The 21,478-nt window shown below is 46.3% G+C and overlaps 1 protein-coding gene across 2 annotated transcripts in view; it reads left to right on the top strand.

The window, feature by feature from the left end:
* The first annotated feature begins 5,480 nt into the window (after positions 1-5,480).
* LOC144132306 (galactosylceramide sulfotransferase-like) overlaps positions 5,481-21,478 on the top strand; it is a 443,966-nt gene continuing 427,968 nt past the window's right edge. For both annotated transcript variants that reach the window (XM_077664619.1, XM_077664618.1), the window contains exon 1: positions 5,481-5,601. The gene's annotated coding sequence lies outside the window, so the exon portion shown is untranslated. The remainder of the gene's footprint in view (positions 5,602-21,478) is intronic.

Raw genomic sequence — 21,478 nt, 5'->3', positions numbered from 1 at the left:
TTGTTAAACTGTTGTTTCCTTCACTAGTCTTGTTCATGCATTTATTTTTGAGTGTAAGTTATTTGATGCACTGCTATTTTCATATTTGTTGTGTTCTATTCTGCTGTAATCTTATTTTGAGGTGTGAAGTAGTTGTTCAATCTTTATTATATAACAAGCATCTGCTGCTCTCTTACACAGTGTTTGTACTTATTAGTCGAGGGTCCCATTGTCGTTACAGACAGTGGAACTCTTATCAGTACATCTTAGGGTATATGTGTATGACTGGCAAGAAATACTTGCTATAAACGAAGATTGTACTCGCGCTCACGTTAATGAGGCGCGGAAATGTGAAACACAATGCAAATGCTTTTAATAACTACACGCCATGATTACTGCAGTGTCACTGGGCACAGGTAAAAATTTCACAGTGCAAGCGGTTATATTCCTTAGAGGATGCAATGCCGCGAAGAACCATCAGTATGTTGAATATTCATGTTTTTTTATACTCAACAAAGCCTATGCTGATGCTTGTCTCAAGAAATCATGCTAAAAGGTTTACATTTTGATCTGTTCGACAGAACGTTTTGCAAACTTTCCATAAATTGCCCATACAGTTTCGACAAAAATGTAGCACAGTTTCCGCCCTCGCCGTCAGATGACGTTCTCCGTCACACTCGCGGTATTACAGGACGTGCTACGTCCGCCGCTATGGACGAGGGTGGCGCTGGTGAACACTCTCAAGGTTCGTTTACGCCCAATAAACATAAATACCCACGAGAGCAGCAGATTGAACAGCCGTCGCAGTAACTCGGTTGGTAGAGCACTGGACGCGATATTCGGAGGTCGTGGGTTCGGATCCCACCGGCGGCATGGTTGTTTTTCCTTCTGCTTTATAAGTAATTTTCTTTAAGCGATAGATTAATCGAAGTATTATTGTCCCAGTGATGAGCACTACACATTAAAAAAAATGAAACATTCCCCTACGCACCTTGGTTTCGGTGACTGTTGAATCTCTTCATAAGTATATATAAATATATATAGTGCGCTGACCTATAGAATGGACCATGTGCAGATTTGGCTGGAGCGAGTGACGTCAGACTTACTCCGCTCTGGTACAGTTGTCGGTGACTGGAACTATACTCATACACAGAAACCTAAAAAAAACTAAATAAAAGCTAGAGCAAAGCTGCCACGCGATTGGCTGAAAGGCATTCCACGCATTGCTTGACTCCTTCTACTTTCGCAGGTCAGTTAAAATAAAAATGCAGAAGCCGGGACGTTTAATCCTATTGAATAAGAAAATCGGCCGCTCAGAATACATAAAATTTTCTAGGAATGCTTGGATTACGTAGATCGAATTACCACGCTAAGAAGAAGAGTTCGGAACCCTCTTGTTGCGCTTTTAAGGACCATCCGTTATCTTGCATTCGCATTACATGCCCTGCCAAAGCCCATTTCTTGCGCTTGATTTCGACTAGGATATTATTAACGAGTCTTTGATCCCTGACCCACTCTGTCCTCTTCCTGTCACTTAACGTTAAACGTACATGTCATTTTTCTTTCCATTGCTCTCTGCGCTGTCCGTCAGTTGATCTTTTCGTTAGTCCCCACGTTTCTGCACCGTAGGTGAGTACCGGTAAGAACAAGTGTTGTATCCTTTTCCCTTGAGGGATGTTGGTAAACTGCCATTTATGATCTGAGAGGACCTGCAAATGCGCTCCACCTAATTGTTATTGTTCTAGTTAGTTGACTCTCGTGACCCGGATCTGCGGTCAGTACCAGGCCTAAGTAGACATACTCCCTTATGACTTGCAGCACGTCGCTACCGATTGTAAACGGCTACTGCCTTCCGAAAGTGTTGAACATTTTTTCTTTTTCTGCATATTAATTTTAGACCAACCGTTCTGCTCTGCCTGTCTAACTCATTGATCTTTTTTTTTTTTTCAATTCACCTTCTGAGTCTACATTTTACGCAGGACATACAACGTCTTCGAGGTACATTCCTATGAGCCACTGCCCTGCGCCTTATAGAAAACGGTCAGCGCAGGAAAAAAACAACAGGAAAAGCTGAAAGATACGAAGGAGGAAAAGTCCTGACAGTAGAACTTTTCTAAAGTCGCTTCTTCAGTTAGTGGCCTTTGGCACCTTTTAAATTCTTTTTGATAATGTTAGATATTTTTCATGCTTGTGTCATGGTGTTCAATGATGAACTGCAATCTGTGGTGAGCCGGGTTCTCGACAGAGTGCCTGACTCCAACAGAGAGCACTCTCTGCGCATCTTCTCTTCGAACGCTTGTGCGGCCGGCGAGGCGAGACCGGGGCGCATGCGCGTCGCTGATGGAAAAGTATGCCCACCTTTCGCTCTCTTTAGGGCGTCGTTCTTACAGGATAGAAGGGGAAGAGGCACTTCCGGCTTAATCCCATGATTTCAGCGGATCACTCCGAGGAGTCCGGACTGCATTACATAGCGGCGTTTACTCTGCGACTGCTCCAAAAACCATTAAAAGATGTGATCATCAGCATCTATTTGCCACTGCGATCGTGTTGCTCGGGTAAGAGCCGAAAGAGTTCATACTGAAGTGTTCAAAATATGGTATTGCATTTTATCGTTACTTAGCGTACAGCTAGAATGCAGGCGGCTTACGGCTGGCGAAACTTCTAGCCAGAAGCGGTGCTTCAATGCGCTGAGCCGAGGGGAACGAAGCAGCTGCCCTCTGCGGTCGTACGGTTCGCATGGAGCCGTGTGCGTAAGCAACATAATTGGATGTTCTCATACTGACACGAGTATTCGAGATCGTTGCACGACTGTAGCTGTGAAGCGTTAACATTTTACTTTATGACAGTGCTGAGTCTATAAGCACTACGAATTCCAACGTTCCTTCGGTTTGAGTAGCCGCTCGGGCACAGTGTGACACCTTTCAAAGTGTCTGCAAAAAGCCACGCTCCCTTTGTTCTCGGAATGTCAGAATTAATAGGTACATTTAATAAACACCGCTGTCGGGCTCTGCTCCCCAACATTCAGTGCCCTTTACTCAGCATCAATTTGTCGTGTGAAATATAACTTGCACGTCAGCTACGCAGATACGAAAGTGAGATGAGTAAAGTTAGTACGCCGAGCAGCAGCTGTGGCATATCATTCAAACTGGTGTGCTGAGAAGCAACGCCCAAGCGTAAATGCAGGGCAATGGGCACACTGACGCCTGAGTGGTGCGCATGTACCCGCAAAGTGCACTCGCTGAGGTTTCCTTTGCCGATGTACCGGTTATTGCGACGTTCTTCGGCTTGGCGGAGCCGCTCGTGCACACTGTCTCAGCACTGCCTGTGCGCGAGTAAGAGCGAGCAACAATAGCGTAAATCCCGACACCACTTTGGTGTCTGCCTATCGAATTCACGAGCGCCGACTTCGCTGCCAGCTTGAACTCACCCGCCAGCTTCTACAGTGCATCTCCACTCCATTGTGCCAGCGTGCTTTGAGCGCACCAGGCAGCGGCACACTCCCCCAGCCCAGATTACTTTCGCAGTGCTTTCTTCCTCCACTGAGATGAACGTTGTGCTTCCTTATGGCTGGAATTAGGCAATAGCTCTTAGGCCTGGTCGCGCTAGTGATGCTTTTGCGGCTCATGATGGAGTGAAACTGCAATGAGTCGGGACATTTCTGCAGTCCGCTACAGCTTTCAGCGCGAGAGCATTAAGCTTGCCGTTATAAGTAGAACCCGACGTCGTAATTGGCGTGTTGAGATAGTCCGCATTGGTCGAAAGGGTCGTGGCCTCACACGGGGAGCTGTGGAATGAAAAACTATTGAATATTTAGATAGATTGTAGTCCTAAGGTTTCAATACCACACAAAAATCAAGAGGACATATGGAAATGTTAAGCCTGATGAGCTGAAAACAAATTTGGGGTAATTAGATGAGAATCCAAACTGCAACGTTTACTTCTCAGGACTTTTGAGTCACACGCTACCCCTAGGCCATCCAGGCACGTTCGTTCGACTCTATTAAACAGAGGCTTTGTGTGCGCTTTCCGAAAGTGTCCGTGGCAGCAAAGGGCACTGAAGGACCCGATTTACGCTATCGCGTCATATCATTAAGGCAAAGCTTCAGTGTCCCCGGAATTTTTCTTCGCTGTGAACAGAAAACTACAGGAGCAGGGCGTTCTTCAGTGGGTCATTCTACAAAATGCTTTCGCCAGAATACGGTTGGCCGCGGCGGGTGGGGTGCGGTTGTTTAGCTACATTGCTGGTGTAGCTGGTGCCATCGATGGTAACTTGAGAGGTAAAAGTCATGAGGCGTGCCAGCTCTAGTTTAAAGGGGAGAGCTCTGCTCACTTTAATAGATAATTAAGAATCTTAAGCGCATATTAGTTGGAACGATTAAATTATTTCGTGTTTCCTACGCTAAATTCTGTAGCCTGCTTGGGAAACTTTTGTGTTAGAGCATGTGGCACAAATTACTACCGCAGTGTAATCTTCTCTACCGGCAAAACCTGGTCGCAAGCAAACGCTTGGGGTTTGTGAGAGTATAAACCTACAGAAAAAATGGCCCTGGAGAAATGAGAGTGTTCGTGAAGTTCAAATACCATTTGGACGCTGAAAAGTTCATTTGACTGTGACCTTCATAATCAGCCTGAATACACCCACTGCAAGGCAAAGGCCTCTCCCATGTCTCTCTAATTAACCCTGTCCTTTGCCAGCTGCGCCCACCGTATCCTCGCAAACTTCTTAACCTCATCCGCCCACTTAACTTTCTGCTGCCCCCTGCTACGCTTGCCTTCTCTTGGAATCCACTCCGTTACCATTAAGGACCAGCGGTTATCTTCCCTTCGCATTACGTGCCCTGCCCAAGCCCAATTCTTCCTCTTTATTTCGACTAGGACGTCATTAACCCGCGTTTGTTCCCTCACCCACTCTGTACGCTTCCGGTCTCCATTTGCTTCCACCTCGTGCTGAGCCTAATTACGGCAGCTGCCACCTTTTCGTTAATACTATAGAACACAACTACGGTGCCAGCTATATCCTTATTGATGAGGAATCCCACACCTAGCTCTCGTCTGGCCACTAATCGGCAATAGCACAGTATGTGCCCGTCCTTTAGAACTTCACCCTCCCTTCAGTTATAAGAGTGGCACAACGTAGATCATTGTGTAGTTAATCCCGCGCGTGGATAGCATTTTTTAAGTGCTAGCCTTCTTGTAAAAAACACACCGGATGCGCTACCTAATTTGGCTCAGGATAAAGTTACAGAAGTAAAGTCCCCACAGCTGCATTGTGTCGCCAGATCAGCTAAGGTCTTTCGAAGCGCCGCAAAATATGGGTATTTTCTAAGAAAGAAAATAAAAATCCCCGATGCCTTGACACAGACTGATGATCTTATTGTGCACATGATAAGGAGCGCACTGAAGACGGAGCGGTCTATTCTTCGAACCGTGCTCAGAAAACAGTGACGTCGCTTCGGAGGATCTGTTAAATGCGCGACATTTGTGATGTTGCGGCCATCTGGCGATTTCCTCGCATTAGCCGGCTCGCGCGTGCTTGGAGCAGCTCGTATTATTTTGCGCTCTCCATCCAAAGCTTTTTCTTGTTGGAAAACAAGATCTGCATGAAGGAATTGGTCATCTCATGTAAGACGGTGTTTTTCGTTATCTGTATTTCATTATATTTACGTTTAGCAAGTAGTAAAGCCCAATAGACAGAATAATCATCATCACAAGCCTCACTAGGCCCAATGCAGGGCAGAGGCCTCTTCCATATATCTCCAGTGAACCCTGAGCTGTGCCAGCTGCGGCCACCTTATCCCCGCACACATTTGATCTCGGCCGTCCACCTAATTTTCTGCCACCCCTTGATACTCTTCCCTTTGCTGCTTCTTCCTCTTTTTGACTTCAACTAGGATGTCAATAACGCGTCTTTGATACGTGACCAACTCAGCTCTCTTCCTGTTTCATAACACTCCACCTATCATTTTTCAGAGGTTCTTAGCGCCTTCTGCTGCGTCACAGGCCTGAGCGCAGCCTTGGTCAGTCAATTGCTTCGCAACCGCTGGGGAGTGATGGCCGAGGGTTAATAGGTTTGCTCATCGAAGGTTGTGGCAATGTACTACACCAGGGTGGCCAAATTCCGTTCCTGTTCTTACTTTTGTTTCACCCTTGATTGTTCATTTGCATAAATTTCCGTGTCATGCCTCCTGCTGAGCAAGAATAAAAACAGAAATCTTCACTATGCTCGTGCCGCCCCTAAAAAAGCAAGCCGGCTAACGGAATGCGCGTGCCATTTTATTAGCCCATGAGGTTTATCTTTTTAAGTACCCGAGCATAGCTGTTGCAAGCCCCTGTGTACCGTTGGAGTCATCGACATTATGCGAATATAGTATAGCGGCTTGCTGGGAATGTGTTTTTTGAGAGCGTTAGCTCTTACTACTCGCATTCGAACGTTTCTTGTCCGACTGAGAATTCAAGATGGCGGCCGGTCATGTGCTCAAATTGCGGCACCATCGTGCAAAAGTGGCCCCGCATCACGTCACCGCGCGCGCGCAGTCGTTGGCCTGCACGGCGGCCGGTTTAGGCGTCATGCTGGCGTTCCGCTATATATATATATATATATATATATATATATATATATATATATATATATATATATATATATATATATATATATATATATATATAGTTGCGAAAACATGAGCACAATAGCCAAACGGGCGAGTTGGTGGTACATATTGGTGGCAAACAGCGCAACGACGCGGACAGAGTGGAAGAAAAATACAGGACAAGCGCTGACTCACAACGGAAATTTATTTAAGGAAAGCAGTACATTTTATAGACAAAGTGGCCAACTTCACTGCTTAGGTTCTTGACTGCTTAAAATAATATACATCGAAGTATACGCTTCCTTTAGGGAAACATTTTTATTTTACTCGACGTTTCGATCGGGGGACCGATCTTTTTCAAGAGTGACCATACAGTACATGGGCGCGTGTTCTTATAGCATGGGACTTGACACACAGAAGGCTTAAAAAGAAAAGAAATAAAGAAAAGTAAAGAAAAGAAAAAGGGGGAAGGGGCGGCCGGGAGAACAGAACACAACAGACACTTATGGCATATTAGGGAAGCAAAGGTGGCGCGTCGCGTACACACACACACACACACACACACACACACACACACACACACACACACACACACACACACACACACACACACACACACACACACACACACACACACACACACACACACACACACACGCACACACACACACACGCACACACACACACACACACACACACGCACGCACGAACACACACGCACGCACGCACGAACACACACACACGCACACACGCACGGACACACACACACACACGCACTAACACACACACGCACGCACACACGCACACGCGCACACACACACACACACACACGCACACACACACACACACACACACAAACACATACACACGCACGCGCGCACACACACACACACACACACACACGCACACACGCACACACGCGCACACGCGCACACGCGCACACGCACGAACACACACACACACGCACACACACGCGCGCACACACACACACACACACCCACACACACACACACACACACACACACGCACGCACACACACGCACGCACGCACGCACGCACGCACGCACACACACACGCACACACCGCAACCGCGGCACGGTTTAAAAAAAAAGTCCGGTTGCTGTCTAACCGAGGGGTGTCTATTTCACCGGTACACGAGGTTTCAGAAATCATAATCACATCAAAGGAAGAGGGGAAAGAGGGAGGCCGGCCTGGGTGCGCACGCGGCTACTGCGACAAGAAAAAAGAAAAAAGAAAAAAAGAGAAAGAGAGAGAGAGAGAGAGAAGCAAACGCAGAGAAAAAGGGAAAAGCAAAGAACAAACCTGGTGTGGCTTAACAAAAGGAGGGTTGCGTCCGCCAATTGTGGGTTTCGGTATGCCTCTGGCCTTGTATGTGTGGCCCCGTGCGACTCCGAAAGATGGCCCGGACGAGGCGGAACAGGTTGAGACCGCCCAAAGTGGCTCCACATGGTGACACGCGAGCCGCTAAAACCAGATGAGCTTCCCATAGGAGGACCAGATGGAAAGGCTTGTTGACAGGAATGCAAAAAAACAAGAGATACAGCATAGAGAAATTTCAAAAAATGAAAAAAATATATATATAATGACAAAACAAGAAGAAAGAGAAGGGGACATATGGCCCTCGCGGGCCCAAAGAATGAGTTGAACGGCAGATGGAAACAAGCTGAAACTGACATGCAACAGGGGTATGACCTCAGCCGACTCAGTCAGTGGTGGTAATTTGTCTATTAGGGTTGAAATTTGGTTTCTGCCATCGAAAGAGACGATAGGGTGCCATGGTTTTCGTTGATGCCCTTTTGCGCTGTGTTAAATTTGAAAATAAAGTATGATTCGCGTTGTTCGCGCTCCCGAGTGTTTTTAAAGCTACTCTGCAATATCGATACTTTAAGTTTATCAAACTCGTGGCCTTTTTCGCGGAGGTGTCTCTAAAGTGGGAGGCCAGGGAGAGATTGAGTATGTGAGCGGTGGTTATTAAATCTTAATCGGAAGGAATTGTCTGTTTGGCCAATGTATTGCATCTGACATTCGCCACACTCGAGCATGTAAACAACATTACTGGAATCGCAGTTTAAGTCTTCTCGGATAACATGTTTCAAATCTGAATAAGTACTGTTAGACAGTGCTGTGGTTTGCATGTGTTTGCAAACTTGGCATCTGCTCTTTCCGCAAGGTGTGCAACCCACCGGCCTTGGTTTATTAACCGTTGAGTGCACAAGGTGGTTTTGTAAATTTTTTGGCCTTCTGTATGTTACCCGGGAGACCAATAGAAAATTTTTGAGAGCCGCTCACTTTGCTCTATGATATTGAAGTGTTTTTGAAGGATGTTGTTAATATTCGGTAGGTTGTGTGTGAATGTCAGTACTAGATTAGAGCGATGCGGTGTTGGCGGGGATTCCGCAGGGATGTGATTACGGTTAGTAACTTCCGCCCTTTTAATGGCATCGTTGATGATTGAAGGCGGGTAGCGCTGTTTCTTTAGAATTTCACCCATGTGTTTAGCATTTTTTTGAAAAACTTATGACCGAGAGCAAATGCGTTTGAATCGGGTAGCCTGTGTGTACGGAATTGAAGTTTTGCAATGGCGTGGGTGGCAACTGTTGAAATGAAGATACTGTTGTCTGTCTGTGGGTTTTTTTATAAACGCTAGTGATTAATGCACCACTGTCAACACGAACAAGCACATCAAGGAAGTTAATGCTATTAGTTGAGTACGTGTGTGTGAAAGAGATATTTGGATGTTAGTTTTTCCTCTGTTTCTGCCCAAATTATGAATATGTCATCAAGAAAACGTTTGTAATGATATATATATATATATATATATATATATATATATATATATATATATATATATATATATATATATATATATATATATATATATATATATATATATATATATATAATCAAGGAAGCCAACAGCCACCGAAATTAAGGTGCATAGGAGAATGTTTCTATATTTTTTTTTTATTTTTGGGGCCGTTCAATTGGTTTAGAGAAAATTGGAAAGCAGCCGAAAAAACAGCCATGCCGCCGGTGGGATCCGAACCCACAACCTCCGAATATCGCGTTATCGCGTTTGATGCTCTACCAAACATATATATATATATATATATATATATATATATATATATATATATATATATATATATATATATATATATATATATATATATATATATATATATATATATATATATATATATATATATATTAAGGAAGCGAACAGTCACCGAAATCAAGGTGCATAGGGCAATGTTTCTTTATTATTTTATTTTTTATTATCTAGTGCCAATCAATTAGTTTTTTTAAAAGGAAATTACTTGGAAAGCAGCAGAAAAAACAACCATGCCGCCGGTGGGATCCGATTGGCACTAGATATTTAAAAAAAATAAAATAAAAAAAGAAACATTTCCCTATGCCCCTTGATTTCGGTGACTGTTCGCTTCGTTAATATGTTTGTCAAACGAGCCCCTCACTTCATTTGCCATGTCTGCTAATATATATATATATATATATATATATATATATATATATATATATATATATATATATATATATATATATATATATATATATATATATATATATATATAGAAAATTGCGGTTCTTCCGTACATTCATCAAACTTCACACCGTTTGAAGCAAGTGGGCAGCAGGTATGGAGTTGATGTTTTATTTTCTGCACCTAACAAACTCGGCAAATTGTGTGCCATTGTAGATAGAAAGGCCACGGAAGAGGAAAAGAAACGAAAAAAGACAAAAAGAGGGTGCCAGATAAAGCATGGCCTGAGGTTTGTCCCCTGTGCTGAAGGGGTTGTGTAAGAAGTGCCGTTCACGTGCGGGAAGACCTACATAGGTCAAACAGGAAGGTGCTTAAATACCCGCCTACGAGACCACAACACTTCTCTGAAAGGGGCTCCGTCCTCAAATCTGGCTTTACATTATAGGAACTGTCCCCGGAATAACCAGCCGGATTCTTCGGAAAAATCATGTACACGCATCTTTAATAAAACTAGAATCCTGTACAAACACAAAGATAAACTAACAAGAGAAATCAGTGAAGCGTTTCATATTCATAAAAACATTGACTCGTGCGTGAGCACCTCCTCTGTAACAGTTCATGACTGTGAACTAATGTATCTGGATTTAAGTGATTGATTTATCACTGTGGCTTTTGGTGTTGCGCACGCGCCCGTGGTTGTCAAATGAGTATATTTTGCGTGTTTTTTCTAATAAACTTCAGTTGTTAGTCAGCCCCGGTCCTGTCGTCTTCTTCTTTCTTTGTCCCTCGTCTACGCGCTGTTATTCCCAGCAGTATATACCGTCCGAGTGGATGCCGCGACTGGTGCCAGCTGGGGGGTCGCCTTCGGCGACAAAACTGTGGCCCACCCGTTCTGCGTGGAAGATATACAGTGGTAGCAAACGGATCGGCACAATTCGGCCCACAAAGTTGTTAGTCGAGTTAAACCCTTGTGTTTGTGAGGATTTTGTTCCGACGACCTTTGGCCCTCTAAGCATTAATGAGGGCCTTTGAAGGGCCGTGCCGGGCGAACCAGTGGTCGCAGAGGGATGCGCCTGGTACAAAACGAACCCTCCTTTCGTGATGTAGAGGTCGGTACCCGACTTTGGGACCTGGGATTGAAATTCGGATATAATGAATTTAAGCCTCGGATATAACGAAGGCGCACGTTAACAATTACCGTTAATAATAACATAAAGCACAGTCAAAAAGCATAGGTGAAATCAACTTAGCTAACGCTCTTCATTTGATTTCGCAGTCACGAATTCTTCTTTAATTTTTTTTTTAAATTTGTGGTATTCAGTAGTGCCAGCTCATTTCCCAATTTGCAATGGTAGTTCAACATGTGCTAGCTTAGTCGGTAGAGCAACGAACGCGAAAATCTGAGGTCTTGGGTTCGGATTCCACCGGTGTTATGTGATTGTTATTTATTCTGCTTTCTAATCAGTTATCTCTAAAATAATTACCCTATTACTGATTATTGTTAAATATCGCAAAAAAAAACATACCCTATGCTCCTTGGTTTCGGTGACGGTTGGCTTCGGTGATGTATGCCATAACGAGCCCCTCTTTCCCCTTCCCCTTGCAAGCTCCCTACTAATACACCGTTTTACGCGACAGCGTATACAGCTCGCTTGGTCGAAAAGCTGTCGACTTCGCAGGAATAGTATTTGTCGGCACCGCGAGCCCGAAATATTCGGGGGCTGCGTAAATATCAGAGGGCACGCGCACTGAATGAATAAAAAAAACCGGAGTCTAGGCCGAGAATCGAACCAGGGCTTTTAGCGCTCGAGACAGGGACGCTTCCAGTGCGCCACGACAGCTTTCTTTCTTTAATTGCACAGAAATAATGCCGAAAAGCAAAACCTAAGCACACTTACGCAACAAAACACAAGGCCACCATACTCCCGCACGTCCTCACATTCCCAAACATCAAAAGTCTGGGAGGCACACACATGCATCCAGCTAGGCGCTCTTCAAGGGCAGCATATTCTATCCGCACCAAAGCGCACTGCTCACGAAACAAAGATTTCGACGACCGTGGTTAGTCGGCGGGGCGGTCCATCATGCCGCTCTTCCAGAGACTGAATATTTAGTCCCAGCAACATAAGTAGATCAGATGGCACAACACAGTTTTTCTCCATAGGTAAAAAACGGACACTGTAAGGTGTGTTTCAATATACTTCTTAATTGTTCGCTGTAATATGTCCCAGAAGAACATATACCATCATTGCACATCATAAAATAATGGTCAATGGTCTGTGTACACTTCACCGGCGGCAATTCACCGCCCATGGCAGAAACATATCCTTATCACGAAGCCATTTTAGTTAAAAGAACGAAAGTTTAAACAATGTTTTTGGAGCTGAAGAAACACACATTCGCCTAACACGTTTTAAAACACTGTTGTCAAGGAAATCCGCCACGACGGCTCGACGTTTGAGCATAAATAAAGACGCGTGTATTGAATGCACGGGTTTCCTACAAACGTATCTTTGTGATGTGTACTGAGGCGTGCATGGGTAATTATAAGCGTGTAAATTACACGTATCAGAATTAGGCGAGTACCATGTGTTTTCGGTAAATTTCCTCCGTGGTTGGCTTGCAGTCGTAGCGCCATCGTGTGGCACCCACTGGAAGTCCCCTCGCCATGCAAGGCGCTGCCCCGGAAGATGGCTCGCGCATAGGCGGCCTTTCTGCGTCGGAGTAGTGTCGTTCGTTTCCGAACACGCGTTACGGAACAGCAGCCGTATACGAGTGCCAGTGTGGAGCCGCGTGTGTGTTGTTTCCAGAGGCCTCCTAGAGGCTCCCAGCGATTTGTCCCACGGCCAAGGCGATGGCTTTCCGTGGACTTCCTGGCAGCGCTGCAAGACGCTGTTGCGTTCCATTCTTAGATGGACACCGAGGAGAAATTGAAGTTGACTTGTATTGATCGAATGCCAGCTTCTGATCACAAAAACGGCACTCTTACTGAAAACAAAGCTCTTGTAAGGTAGAAAAAGCAAGAAACAAAATACAGGTATCGCCGCCGCAGGCCAATCTCGCAAGTACAAGCGTTGCGACGTCATAGGACAAGAGAAGCCACCTTGGAGGAAATTTCCTTCCTGCATGGAGACAACGAATCTCTGAGGTTGACAAAGTAAGGCTGCGCGGTTCAGTATTGAAGTAAGTTTTGTTTTGAAACCGATAGTGCACTTTTATCGCCCAAGGAAGACAGACAGAAGACAACGTGATTGTTGGAAGGAAAGAAAACCGATGCTTGGCGGCGCTGAAGGCGGCCAGGAGAGTTTCGGGTTTTTATGGCGCTTCGCGTATATGAGCTTTACGTGCCCAGTGGTGATGTTTTTTACGCGGCTCGATTACGAGCGCTGAACAGCAGAGGAACTCCAAGTGCCGCTTCAAGTGCTAGCTAACCTTTGAAGGAGCCTCTTAAGGCTAGTCAGATGATCGCCACCGGCGATGAAAAACTATGATGGCACGCTGGTCGGTAATCGTACAAGGCGGGTAGCAGTATAGAGAGCATTTGTGTCTTGTTACGCTGGCCTGGTGAAACGTTCTTGGTTGTACCAGTCAACTTCGAACTACTTAATGGAAATCATTTATTAGGGACCAGAGACAAGATACAAGACAGTTAAGAAAAAAAAATTTGGAACCTGCCGAGACCGTGACTCTGCTCTCCTCTAACTCGTTTGTTTGCGGCTTCATTCAATACCTTCGGCAGTTGGGCGGAGCTGTTCTATTCGAGCTCTCGGCTAATTAAATCCATTCACAGTACACATCTGAAGGTACATGCGAGTGAGCGAGAGAGCCTGATCAAGTGGACCCCGTACCTCTGGAAACGCGCGGAGCCCGTTGAAGTGTCGTGGGTCGGCTTTACTGTTAAGCCGCCAACTTTAAACGCGAGCGCCCCTGAGCGCCTGTTTTCTTTGGCAAAAAGAAAACTGGCCCTAGCACCCGAGGGGAACCTCCTCGACGCCGCTTACTGCACCGTGCAACGGCGCCGTTCAAGGAATCACAATTGATTGGTCCCAAAGCCTTGGACAGCCTGCAAAGCGCGCGACGCGCCGACCTAGTCCTCGCCCCTCGCGGCACCCCGCACTGGGGTTACATTAAATTAGCAACGGCTGCTCACGGCAGAAGGGGGAAACGACCCACCTGCGCCAAACATAACCGTGCTCCTCAAAATCATCACACGCTCTGTGGGGCTGAGGTCGCTGAAATGCAGGCCGGAATTTTAAAGCGAAAGCTTTCCTGGCTGCGAACTTGCGATTTCGCCGTGGCGGTACTCCGAGGAGGCACATGACGCCACAAAGCGCGCCTCGCAGCGGTTATTTCTCTCTCTGTCTCGCTTCCTAGTCACTACTGCGCATGCGCCACTAGTAGTACCGAGTCACAGGTGTTCCGTCGCTGCGTTTGTTGTTGTTACCCTCATACAATGGCACATGCCAAAATAGGGAGATTGGCCAAGAATTGGGGGGCACAGAGAGTTTTTCAGGTAAATATTTCCTGGGCGAAGGTAAAATGAATGCTAAGGAAGGAAGAAGTAAACAAAAAGGAACAGTGAAATGAAACGGAAATGCATAACGCACGCCGAAGATCGGGACTGATGTTTATAGCCGAGTGTCTAAATGATAATAAAAGCTGTAAGAATACAAATTCTATTGAAAAAAATGTAAAAAATTAAAAATACCAAATCAGCCGATTTGATTCCATTAAAAAAAATTTGGACGGCGGTAAAAAAACTTGTGGCTGTGCCCAAGTATGGTGGCTCCAAACGACAGTATGACTGGGCTGCACAAAGGCCAAGCTGTTGTAGTGGTTTTTCTAAAAGCCGTCTTCGCATCATGGTGCACCGCCGACAAAACAACAAAAAATTATCTATGGTTTCGTGCTCATCACAGAATACACTGATGGGATTATGCGTTAACCCAGACAAGTGCAAATAAAAATTTAAGGGTGGGATCCCGCAGCGTTGCCTTGATACAGATGCCTAAATCTGCCGTGAATGGCATGATTGCCTGCTCCACGAATACCTCAGTATTCGTGGAGCAGGCAATCATGCCATTCACGGCAGATTTAGGCATCTGTATCAAGACAACGCTGCGGGATCCCACCCTTAAATTTTTATTTGCACTAAGGGTGGGATCCCGCAGCGTTGCCTTGATACAGATGCCTAAATCTGCCGTGAATGGCATGATTGCCTGCTCCACGAATACCTCATTTTCGTTGCCTTGATACAGATGCCTAAATCTGCCGTGAATGGCACGATTGCCTGCTCCACGAATACCTCAGTATTCGTGGAGCAGGCAATCATGCCATTCACGGCAGATTTAGGCATCTGTATCAAGGCAACGCTGCGGGATCCCACCCTTAAATTTTTATTTGCACTTGTCTGGGTTAGCGCTTAATCCCATCAGTGTATTATTATTAATATTATTATTATTATTATTATTACCTCAGGTGAAGGTAATCATCAGATCTTAAAAGAGATCCAGTTGTCATTCTAAACAAATTGTGTCTTCGAAACCTCGCTGCTGTGATGTACGCTGTAGCCGGAACGATAGGTAACACGGGCCATTGAGAAACGCCTTTGCCAGGCAGTCCGCAACTTCATTGGCAGTCACACCGCCATGAGCTGGCACCCATATCATGTGAACAAGGCTCAAATGCGGAGGCAGTGATGAATGGGAGGTGTTTAGGAATAGCGCATCTACAGCCGAAGCAAGTGACGAACCCAAAGAAAGAGAGCCTATAATGACAGCCGCTGGAGAGAAAGCTGGCTCTAGTTTGCGAAGAGCAAGCAGCACAGCCAGAGACTCCGCTTGGAAAATTGGGGTGTAGTCGGGAAGCCGCACAGAAAAAGACCAATCTAGAAGCGGGCAATATCTTCCCGCCCCTGCCTTTTCATCACATTGGGAGGTGTCACTAGCTACCGTTAAGCTAACAGGTAGGCTTTGTAAATGGTCTTCTAATAATCCTTTTAATATGCGCGGTGGTAAATGCTTAGTGTTTTTCGGGAAAATGTCATCACAGACAATTTCTACAGAGGACCCACTGTTTTTGTCGGAAGGATGTTATACAAAAGAACATTTAAAGGATCAAGCAAATTTTGAACCATATATCTACTTGCGGGGTATGAAATCTAGGCCAGTGGACTCCAAGAAAGGAAGTCGGTTGGCAACAAAAAAACAGACAAGGAGCGGTGTAAATCTCATTCATATATCCTTAGGTACGCCTGAAAAGTTAAGAATTGAAATCTAGATGATAAAGGAGGACTACGGGCTTCAAGATAAAGCACTTTATTGGCCACAAATTTCGGGAGGCCAAGGCAGAACCAAAGCGCTTCCCGCTCCAAAAGAACGAGCGGGCGAATTTTGTAAGCAGCCGTACAAGAAAACAGCACAGTTCCAAATTCTTGAATTGGTCGGATATACAAAACATAAGTCGGCAAAAGTGCATCTCTCCGCATTCCAGACCGGGATTTACTTAATCTACGCAACATGCTCACAGCACGAGCCCCTTTCGCTGCGACATGATCAATGTGAGAGCGCCATGTGAGGCAGTCATCATAAATGACACCAAGATATTTTAATGACTTAACTTGACGAATATTTTTTCGCTGGTAACTGAGAGACAGATGAACAGAATCTTTCATTTGAAAAACAAGTACAGCGCAGTTGTTTACACTTAAGATGCGACGTAACTCACACTACCAACTTTCAAGCAAATTCAGCTACGATTGCAGGCGCACATAGAGTGATTGAACGTCAGCTGCAGCAGTGAAAAATGCAATGTCGTCCGCATAGACGTACATGTGAATGTTTTGATGGCTGGGAATACAGTTCAATAGAATATTAAAGAGCACAGGTGACAAGAGTGACCCTTGTGGAACATCTCTGGATTGTTTATATCCTCCAAAATTCACACCATTTAATACACAAAAAAAAACTTTTCAAGGAACGCAGATATCCACGCAAGTAATTAGTAAACTGTAGAGTATGTAATCTTTCCAATAATATGTGGTGTTCTAAGCTGTCATAAGCTTTGGCTACATGTAATGCCACCAGCACAGCATGCATTTTTTGGTGCCGTTCAAGACGAATGCGACTCTCAAGTTCGGTGTGAGCATTCTATATGGAACATTTTTGACGGATACCAATTTGACAGGGACTAAGGATATTATTACGGTCCACAAACTCCGAAACACATAGGAGTATGACCCTTTCAAGTAACTTAACCGCGTTTTATGTCAATAAAATGGCTCTAATAATATCCAGAGAATAGCCACCACCGTTGTTTTTAGGAAAAGGATCACTTCTGCGATTTTTCACTAAGGAGGAATCCATGCATGTTTGATTGAAAAATTAAGCAGCTGCAAGAAGGAGGTAGGGGACTCCTCAAAGAGTATCCTTGCCTTTTTTGATGTTACCCTATCAGGGCCAGGAGCAGCAGTTTGTAACTTCAGCACTATCGTGAAAACCTCGGGAAGGGTAATAGAGGGGACATGCTGAAACTGGTCCACTGACGCCACTAATTCGGAGCGCAAAGGAAGTACAGAGGCGAAATGCTGCTCTAATCCTTTGGCAATTGCCTCAACTGTTTCTATTGGTTCTTGCGGAGTCAAAACACATGAGGGTGAATTTTCTGAAACCGGAATCTTTTTACGCGATCTTAAGAATCCGAAAAATGCTCGACGATTTCCTGATTTTGATAGGAAATCAAAATGCTCGGATTCATATTTTTTTTCGCTTGTGAAATTGTGCGTTTAAAAGTAGCCGCCATTTTTTGGGCACTGATTGTGTAGGAGGTTCTTCCATGCAGCCTTTCTGCGTCTGTAATCCCGCGAGCAATCTGCATTCCACCATAAATAAAGCTGGAGTGTTCCCTCTTGATGTACGCACCAAAAATTCGGACTTCTTTCGGCATTCCTCAATAGCCATGGCAAGCATATGCCATTTGCTGTATGCTCTTGAGCAGAATTAACCGCTGAAGCAAGAGTGGAGCGTAAAGAGGACTGAAACTGGTCATAGTTTATATATGACCTCAACTGAAAGGACGCCGGAGTTAAGCGGCAATTAACATAAAAAAAACGATAGGTATGTGATCGCGAGATGTTCCACAATTCACAGTCGACCAATTGAGTACAGGAACACAAGGGCTGGTGAAAGTTAAATCTAACACAGATCGAATTTGTACGCGGAGAAATGTGGCTGAACCAGAATTCATACACGAAAGGTTGTTATCAGTAACCCAATTTCAAAGGCGCTTACCGCAGAAATCTGTCTTAAAACCCCAAGACACATGAGGAGAATTGAAGTCACCGGCCAAGAAAATTAACTTCTGACAACTAAGGAGCAGGAGATGTGGCAGCCTGGTATCCTGCACACCGCAAGGGAAATAAACATTGACTAATGAAAAGGGATAGCACCTTGGAATTTCAAAGTCTGAAGCCAATAACTCACAGTCTATAGTAGACGACTGAAAAGTTTTCTTATCCATGTGACAAAATGTCGAAGAAACTAGTATGAGTAAGTGTCCTTCTCTTGACTGACGATCTTGTCGAAATGAACAATAATTTTGCAAATGGATGTTTTTCTGATGTAAGCCAAGTTTCTTGTATAATAATTATGTCTGAATTATGTTGAGATATAAGGTACAGTAAGTCTGTAAAGCTGAAAGATGTGACCGACAGTTCCACTGGAGAACTCTTAACACCCCTATGGTTGAGAAATCCGGGCAGGAGCAACTGCCTGCCCTAAAATAGTTTCTTTTGGCTTAGAGCCATTGTGTTGCTTCTTTGATTTCGGCTGAGGATGTGAAGAAGGGTTAGACATGGGGTATCCGCTGCGTTTGAGGATTCGCATATCTGAATCCACCATCTCTGCATCATAAATAATTTGAGCATTTTCTTAAATAGTGGACCAAGGAAATTGATAAACAGCAGTAACTGGTTCTTGGGGTTGAGACTGCTCAGGCAAGGAATGTTGGGTCATTAACGAAGGCATGGCTGACATGGCAGAAGTCATTCCAATTTGCATGCCCTGGGTAATCTGCGTTGCCAGAGCATTAGATTTGCACTATGTGACAGTGGACACTATCCTGTCAACCTTCGTAGCCATAGAGGCTTCCACGGCAGTCACTATTGCCTTAGAGATAGACGAATCTAGTGTCACTCCTGAACGGGCTGACACACCTACATAGCAGTGAGGTCTCTCTTTAATTTCTGACATCGCCTCGCGCCGAGAACAGCGTTTTTGGTCAGTTATGTCTAGAATTTGAAGTGTATGATACCGAGAAGGACAATCCATGGAATTTGCAGTGTGAGATCTACCACAAAGGCAACACTTCTCGTTTTGATCAGAGCATAAATTTGATGGATGGTGTGGGGACCTGCCCTGCAGCCCCCTGAGTTTGCTTTCCCGCGAGGCACCGTGCAGCAGCAGTCGTACCCCGAGGATGAGCGCGTTCCCTTGCCAGTTACATTAACTGGCAAGAGAGGGCGCCAGCGTCGCTGCGGGGGAGACTGCTGAAGCCTGCCCGCGGGAGATGGGCTCTCTTGGGCCGGGATATTGAGCCGGGGCGGACGCGTCGCTCGGCGGCTCCGCTCTTCGCCGGCGGGGCGAAGAAGCAACGGGGAGACAGGCTCCCGTACTCGTCCCGTCCGGCCTGCGGAGTTTATATCCCTTGCCCTAGCGCGGGCGAACATTCGCTCGGAACCTTGCTGGTGAGTCGGACGCCCTCGATTCATTAGCGTACCTTGTTGCTAGCTGGCGTTATTGTTTCTGTAGCAATAAATGCCTGTTTGTGTCAGCCAATGTGTCGTTCCTTTGTTCCCCCAGAGCAAGGCCCGCCGTGGTCGGCGAGCGCTCGGTAGCGTACGCGATCACGGGGTGGGGTCCGGGCGGCTTTGAACCGTGTCAGCCGCGATTGAGTGGGGAGAAAGTATCTATCTCCCCATATTCAACCCCACATCTGGCGCCCAACGTGGGGCCTGCTCTTGGAACATTGGACGACTGTCGGTTCGGTTCGAGGAACGCTCTTTGTCCGGACTTGACAAGTGCTAGGCCTAGAGTGAATTTTGATCGCTAGGACCTGCGGCATGCTTTCTTGAGTGCGAGGTGTATTGCGCTGCAGCATGTTTGAACTTTTCGACATGCTCAGCACATTTTTTTTCCCTGGAGTTTCTTCGTGAGAATGACTTGGTCCGCATCGAGGGAGTTCGAGGCCTAGCGCCCGCGGAGTCGCCGAGCCCGAAGCGAGTGAGTACGGAAGCCGCGTGGGTGGTCCGAGTTTCTGTACATATTTTCTCTACTATCTCTTTTTCGACTCTGGGAGTCACGGCTCCGGGAGCCGGGTGGCCTGGGGCCACGGGTGCCGCTATGAGCTCGCTGGTATTGCAGCTCGGCACCGGGCGCTCCGACACCGTCCGATACGGTGGGCGCCGACCGCACAGAAGCTGCTTTGTGCAGTGAGCGGGGTAGGACCACCCCACAAAGCTGATGTCTCCTCGCGGCTGCGCGCACAAAACCCGTTTCGGGTCGTTGTCGGAGTGGTCGTTAGGCCTGAGGCTTTTCGGAGCTGCCTGCACCACATTAAAAGAGACATGACCACCGGACCGTGACGTTGAGAGGGGGCGCACTTTGCTGCCCGTCCGTTTTTTTTGTAACCTCGCACGAACTGAGCAGTCTCGTTCAACTCAAGAAAGGGCTTTGTTCACTCGAACTTTGCGTTTGCACAGCCGCCGACACGTTTTGCTAGCGAGTTAGGCATTGTGCCACGAGGCCCTTGCGGACGCCGTTTCCCTTCCCGTGACCTACGTTAAAGGCACGCCGAGAGCGTTTCGACAATTTTGCAGATCCGGTGGAGCCACCCAGGCTTGCTGACCGGTGCACATCGTCTCGCTGCCACCTGCTGCGACGGAGCGGCCTGTATCCTGTTCGCCGCATCCATCCGGGGCAGCTGTGGCGAGACCAGTCAGCAGTCACCTCCGGCTGCTGCTGCCCTGGCGACTACTGCAGGATCCTGGCCTGCAGTTTTCCCACCGGCCTTCGATTCGCGGGCCTGCGGACACGGTAGTCCGCGGGCCATACGAGTCATCCCAGCGGAGACCGTCACGCCGCCTTCGGAATACCGCGGAAGTCTGCGTGGACGCTGTCGGCGTGACCTCCGCTGCAAGACGTGCCTCAAAGACATGAAGACCAGGAGACTCCTCCATAGCATGTACTTTCAGGCGCGTGGGTCTATTTAAGGTTGGGGGGATGTGGGGACCTGCCCTGCAGCCCCCTGAGTTTGCTTTCCCGCGAGGCACCGTGCAGCAGCAGTCGTACCCCGAGGATGAGCGCGTTCCCTTGCCAGTTACATTAACTGGCAA

This window comes from Amblyomma americanum, chromosome 5, assembly GCF_052857255.1.
Source record: "Amblyomma americanum isolate KBUSLIRL-KWMA chromosome 5, ASM5285725v1, whole genome shotgun sequence".
NCBI classification, from domain to species: Eukaryota; Metazoa; Arthropoda; class Arachnida; order Ixodida; family Ixodidae; genus Amblyomma; species Amblyomma americanum.
This window is presented reverse-complemented; position numbering and strand designations above follow the sequence as displayed.